General features: G+C 48.7%; 1 long non-coding RNA gene across 1 annotated transcript; it reads right to left on the bottom strand.

Moving 5' to 3' along the window:
- Window positions 1-210: 210 nt before the first annotated feature.
- On the bottom strand, window positions 211-1,534 carry LOC135395425 (uncharacterized). Its single transcript, XR_010423076.1, has 3 exons — window positions 1,261-1,534; window positions 484-593; window positions 211-348 (listed from the first exon to the last, which is right to left on the bottom strand). It is a non-coding gene; the product is annotated as an uncharacterized LOC135395425 (long non-coding RNA).
- Window positions 1,535-7,115: the final 5,581 nt, after the last annotated feature.

Genomic DNA, 7,115 nt, shown 5'->3' with positions numbered 1-7,115 from the left:
TTTGTTATTTAAATGTGCTCACTTCGGACTGTACTGTGACGTTTCCTTGCACTTGATTCATAACCCTGCTTAGACGCTTGACCATTTTAGCAGCCTCTGCGCAAGCAACAAGAGAAAATGGTAACGTGTCTACAACAAGAGCTTAATAACTTCCGTGCGATCATCAACAGATTCCTGCAAATCACAGACACATTCCAACAGCTACACGTGATGACGCAACACAGTTAATCAGGCACTGTACGAACCATGCCTCTTCTCAGCCTCATCCAGACGAGATTTCAGATGCTTCACCTGCTTACGGAGCCCCTTCACTTCAGCTCTGTGACTGCAACAGTCCTCCTTCTGCGACTAAAAAAGGTAAACTAAGAAGCGCTGTAAGAACGTCTTGTTGCACTGCTGAATCTGCTGTCTCCGTGCCTAAGGCACTAATGTGATTTACTGAGTGATTCCATGCGTGGACGAGGAAGAGAGCCAAGTTCTTACAGAGGACGTGCGCTTTTGGGACCCTGATGTCGTCCCCTGGTCCGCCACATGCGTTGACGCTGAGTGCGCCGCCAGCTCCGCCCTTAGCTTCTCCATTTTGTTGAGGTCACCTGGTTGAAAGGAACCCATTCAGAGATTGCAGCGAAGACGAATGAAAGACAGTAGCAAGTGTCGAGCTAGGCCCTGCTGTTGGAGAGGGCTTTTTGTCAAATGAAGCCACGATGCGAAGACAACCAGCAATAGGTTACATCAAGCCCACTAATTAAACAGGGGCAACGCTTCACCAGGCTCACGCTTTCTCCACAAAGGGTCGATATTTCATCAGTTGCCCTCCCAATTCATCTACTTTCTCCTTGCTGATAAATAGGGCTGGAAGAGGAGAGCGGTAGAGACTGACATGGGCCGGGCTTGAACTGTCTATGTCTGAATCGAAACTCGTGAACACGTGGGCAATATATGGATTTCTCCGCGTTTTGCAAGTGGGATAAGCGACGAAGACGGCTTTTGCATTACGGCGCAGGAAGTGGGGGCCAATTAATACCAGCTACGAGCCCGGCTGTCGTCAAGCGCGCGAAAATTCGGGTCCGGAAGCTAAGTGCGAATTGTCAGCCAATGTCAATCTCCGGGAGAGACTCCTACATACCACTTGAGACGTCAGCTGTCTATCAATGAAGCTTGCACAATTCATTTGACACACTGTGAATATATATGCATTTAGGTGCTCCACAAAGAAACTCATTCCCGCACTGAAAGTGAAGTAAACGCCATTAAACTTACCTGCTGCAACCAAATATGCCGGGTCAGGCTCCTTATTCTCGTCCCACTTTATATGAAACGCTTTACCGGTAAAGCTGCCGACGGAGCTCGGTTTCTTTGCAATAGCTGAAGCCGTTTTTTGATCCAACAAACACGTGATGGGATAGAAATCTCATGAGTCCTCTGTAACCCATTTCACGAGAAGGTGGCTCATATCCAAGAGGTGGAAATGCAATCTGAAATTATAGGCAATCTCCGAAAAACACGGGAAGGAACAGCGGTGTACGTGAGAAGACCTGTCTGCCACAGCCGCGCGAATTGGAAGTAGGAGATAAGGTAAAACGATTACCCTGGTCCTGCAGCTGAGAAAGGGAAAATGACAGCACATGGAAAGAATAAGAAATAAAAAAGAGTCCTATCGCCTTTTGGGCGATATCTCTGTGACGGGGCACTGATAAACCGCCAGGCTGCCACAGTGCAGGGCGCTTGGGCTTGGCTTTTATGACCAATGCCTCCATCCGTTCTGCCCGTTCCGTGTCCTATGGCAAGAATATGTGATCGTGAGTGGCATCGGCTATAAACACCGTGTGAAATAAAGGCGAGCATAAATGCAAATGTAACTGTCGCAAAATGAGTGACGGTGCTCCCCGGCGGAAGAAATATAGGAAATGGCTTTTTGATGCCAATGAACACATCCCCTGGAGCACCTTAAATCGATGGGAGGAGGAAGGAGGTAGGTAGAAAACAGCGCAGAGACGGGACACGAAGAAGAAACAATGCACACACAGAGCGCTGCACAGCACAAATCTCCGCCTTAACTCAGAAGGAAGGAGGCCCAGCTGTGTCAATTCCACCAGTTCAAGTTCAAGTAGCTCTGACGAATCTCAGGTGTCTGTTGTTCCGCACGTTGATCCCAGCCCAGCATGCGCGTCCAGTGAAAGTGTCAAAGACAATGCCCATGTAAGTACCTGAACGTCGTTTGTGTGGTATCTTACCCAACGTCGTCATCCGACGTACAGTGCGCGCGCATGCCGCCCGTAAATACCCCGCCTGTTTCATATCGGGGGGGGGGGGGGAATGTGCATTTGGGGGCTTTGTCATCCAGGATCTTTTCCATTGGGGGAGGGGGAAAGCCGTATCCAGGCCGTGTCCAGGGGGGAAAGCCGCCGATTTTGCCCCTGAATGCCGTCAATATGAAAAAGTTACCGCGGCCACGGGGGGAAGGGGGCAACGGCACTCCCCCTGCCCTCCTTCGCGGCCCCTATGCACAGTGCGTCCTAAGGAAAGGGGGCCAGGGTATGGCAAGGGAGCGATACACGGAGACTTTTGGTATGGCAGAGTTGTGCCTAACTCGTTACAAGTAACTCGTTACTTGGTAACGGTTACTTTTTTGGTAACGAAGTAACGATTCAGTTACCGTTTTAAAAATTGTAATAGTAACGGAATCAGTTACAAAAATTGGTAACTACGTTACTCGTTCCTTTTCTTCAGCGCGGGGGAGCACATTTCGGCACTGCGCGTGGCGCAATGCGTGCAGATTGACCTGCGTGACCCACGACCACGTGTGACTCAAGGTCCCGCGCTGGATGTGTTGCTGGATGTTGGGAACCGTTGGTGATCGGTGGCGCGAAAACCGGTATTTTTTCTTGTGTTTTCATAATCTCCAATCACCCCGACTTCGGAAAGGAGAGAGAAGGTCCAGGCAAACTGATATAGAGTCATGGTAAGGGGCCGAGAGACACGGAACACCAAGGACGGACGACAAATTTCGAGTATCAGCTTCTTCTGAAGTGCAATTCCTCATAAAGAGTTGAAGGCAAGTGACGGCATGTTTGTTGGCTCCTTTAACTATGCGGCGGTAACGTAAAAGTAAGTCGTTACCTGTGAGTAACGAGAACTCGTTACTTTTGTATGTTGGTAACGAGTAACGTATTTAGTTACTTTTTTCTGAAGTAACGGGTAACGGTATTTAGTTCCTATTCTTTTTTTTTTTTTGTAACGGGCGCAAGTCTGTGGTATAGCACCTGTTTTTACTCATGTACAGATCCCGACAAAAGTTTACGGAACACCAGAGCGACGTATTTCTTGATCTCGGCGACACCCTAGTAGCGAACGGGAGTGGACACACTTACTGGGAGGTGCGTCGAGTTCCCGGTCACCTGTTTGTAAGTCTATCTGCTCCTGTTTGCAGCAACCATGTCGCTCAGATGACTATATACACCACTCCAGTGTTCCGTTAACTTTTGTCGGTACCTGTACCACAGACATAGCCGCGGGTTCCCATATATCGCTTTCTTTGTGAAGCCGTCTGGCACGCTTTTCTTGGGTACACTGCACAAACGGGTGCTATGGCAGGGTCTTTTGCAACCAGGGAAAAATCAACCGAGACTATTTCCACGACGCACCCAGGTCGCTCGGTACTATAACACCCTTGGTGCTGCGTAGATGACCCAGTTGTCTGAAATTCTGACTCCGTGATTCCATGACGGCCTTTGGTCCTTTGATAAAATTGGCTTTTCCAAACGAATAGCAATAGCGGCTGACGTACCTATGTTTGCCGCTCGTTCTAAGCGACTACCTTTATGGGACACCGAAGGGTACCGCGAGGTCACGGAGTCGGGATTTCAGACAGCCATCTCGCAAGCAGTGCCATTTATTGGCGTGTGTTACGCAACACAGAAGCGTCTAGCGACGCGCACATAATTCTGGAAGACACGCGTACATACAAAAACTAGATAATACCGACTCCAAATTGACAGTGGTTACTTCCGAATCACTCTTACAGACTGGTGGCGACCAACCATCGGATAATGAAAGTCACTCTTCGACGGTTAGTGATGATTCAACATCGCCTTCGGAAGGAGAGGAGGAAGAATTATTGGACCTCGGTAGTTCAACTGAGGGTTCACCAAGAGGTACCCAACAGAACAGCAAACTGGTGTGTTCCTAAAGCTGTTAACCGTAAACCTGTCTTGTGAAGGCGGCACTTGGTCGCCGAAAACGCTCCAGTTTCCTGGTGCTCGCGATTTGCATATTTGTGCTTTGAACACACGCATACATACTGCTTGCGACATACTTGTCTGTAATTTGGGTTTCGTGGTTTTGCAGCATTCCGTGGCCTCTGCGAAGAATTGTTGTGCGCAATGAGTAATAAACGGGCACAGCTATTTTTATGGGCATCTTTATTATTCATTACCTGCAACAATTCTTCACACAGGCCGCAGAATGCTGCCAAACCACGAAACCCAGATTTCAGACAAGTATGTCGCAAGCAGTACTTGTGACAGTCCCGCGGGGCTTTGTGTGCGCTGTTTGCAGCGTTTCCATTTCTTTTGCTCCTTCTATGGCGTCTACAACGCTACATCGATCATCAGTGATTTGCACATGTCTTTGTAACAGTTGTACATAGAATGTTTCACTCTACTTACCATTAATAAATCGTACACCTTTCAGAGCGCAGATGTTTATCCCGGGTCCAGAATCACTATAGGTGAAAGCCTCCTTCTGATTATGGGCCACGTTCTGCGGCATCACTCGACGAGAGAGGCAACAGAATCCCTCTTGAAACTCCTGCGAGCACACTTGCCAGACAGTGCTAATCTACCGAGCTCAAAGTATCTCTTTTTTAAAGAGTTCGCAGCTACTAAACGAGTGAAGACAGAGAACTTTTACTGTCCTGAGTGTGCAAGTTAGGCAAAATAAGTGACGAAGCTGTGTGTGAGAGGTGTGAATGTTCCTATTTTGTTTCTACGCTGACAGCTCAAGGAAAATACTTCTTCACATTCGACCTTCAACACCAGCTCAGTGACCTGTTATGTGACGCAACAGTGAACATGAAACAGATAATGAAAAAAAGGCTAGGAAGCAAGCGAGCTGGTGAAGATGATGCATAATGTAAAACCCCGAGACTAGGGAACACGAAAGGACAACTGTGTCCTTTCGTGTTCCCTAGTCTCGGGGTTTTACATTATGCATGAAACAGATATCTCGTGACATAGCTGTGGAAGTGGAGCATATATATCACGACTAGTACTGCCTGCCACAACTTGCCCGTCAAAGGTGATGACTTGTCCGTTACTTGGAACACTGATGGAGTTCCTGCGTACAAATCATCCCGATTTAGTATATGGCCCCTTCTGTTAGAGGTGAATGAACTTCCCAAGGAAGATCGATCCAAACACGCGTTGCTTGCAGGACTGTGGTTTGGTAAAACGAAGCCTTCTATGAACACATTCCTCAAACCTTTTGTGGAGCAGATGAATAATTTGTGTCACAATGGGGTCCACTGGGTCGACAATGACAGCAATGATAGAGTAAGTCGTGTATTCCCTGGTCCTCGTACAGTCGACACACCTGCAAGAGCAATGCTACTGAATATGACCCAGTTCAACAGGGCTTACGGCTGTGCATGGTGCCGCCATGAAGGCGAAGTTGTAGAAAAGGGAAGCGGTCATGTTCGCGTGTGTATACCCTTCGGTATGACCTAAACCCTCAATGAGAACTGACACTTCATTCCGCCTTAATGCGACAAAAGCAGCTAATACTGGTGAAGCCCAGTTCGGCATTAGGGGTACAACAGTGCTTCTCTTTCTCTCGTTCTTCACGTTTCCGAGTGAGTTCGTGGTTGACTACATGCACGCTGTGTGCTCCGGGGGAACCGGTCCACTCGTCACAATCCCACTCGTCACCGGAAGACTCGTCACAGGATAATTGGTCACACCGGCACTCTGGTAAGAGGTCCTTTTGTCACCGGAACACTTGTCAAGGGGGGCGGTTCGTCACAGGAACACTGGTTGCAAGGTTGACCCCGTTCCAAAGGGAATGCGTTTCACCGTGTCTTACCAAAGGGATTAGTCCAGTGTCCGACCCGCATTTCCGCGAACCCGGGTTCCGAAGACGGCTGACCGTACAAATTTCACGTCTTTGCCACGGTCCTTTGGACCGTGTCTTTGCTAAGGGCACGGAGAGCATGGAAGTGACGAAAACTCAGCGTGGGGCTCCGTTGCTGGGGCGCGGACAAAAGTTGAGAGACTGACCAAGGTTAGGTCAGGAGAGCCTTTTACGTATTTCACACGTTGGGGAGTGGGTCAGTTCATGTAGAATATGCACTCGTCGAGACTGACGAAGGATACGTCAGGAGAGCCTTTTACGTATTTCACACGTTGGGGAGTGGGTCAGTTCATGTAGAATATGCACCCGTCGAGACTGACCAAGGTTAGGTCAATAGAGCCTTTTACTATTTCACACGTTGGAGAGTGGGTCAGTTCATGTAGAATATGCACCCGTTGAGACTGACGAAGGATATGTCAGGAGAGCCTTTTACGTATTTCACACGTTGGGGAGTGGGTCAGTTCATGTAGAATATGCACTCGTCGAGACTGACGAAGGATACGTCAGGAGAGCCTTTTACGTATTTCACACGTTGGGGAGTGGGTCAGTTCATGTAGAATATGCACCCGTCGAGACTGACCAAGGTTAGGTCAAAAGAGCCTTTTACTATTTCACACGTTGGAGAGTGGGTCAGTTCATGTAGAATATGCACCCGTTGAGACTGACGAAGGATATGTCAGGAGAGCCTTTTACGTATTTCACACGTTGGGGAGTGGGTCAGTTCATGTAGAATATGCACTCGTCGAGACTGACGAAGGATACGTCAGGAGAGCCTTTTACATATTTCACACGTTGGAGAGTGGGTCAGTTCATGTAGAATATGCACCCGTCGAGACCGACGAAGGTTAGGTCAGGAGAGCCTTTTACGTATTTCGCACGGTGGGGGGTACGGTGCGGTGAGCAGGTGGCAGGTTCACTGTGACGATTATTCCGGCGTGACGGCAGTTCCTCGTACGAGATTCCCTGTGACGAGTTGGCCTCCTTGA

Source organism: Ornithodoros turicata, chromosome 5 (genome assembly GCF_037126465.1).
Source record: "Ornithodoros turicata isolate Travis chromosome 5, ASM3712646v1, whole genome shotgun sequence".
NCBI classification, from domain to species: Eukaryota; Metazoa; Arthropoda; class Arachnida; order Ixodida; family Argasidae; genus Ornithodoros; species Ornithodoros turicata.
The sequence above is the reverse complement of the archived record's forward strand: the minus strand, read 5'-3'. Positions and strand labels throughout refer to the sequence as shown.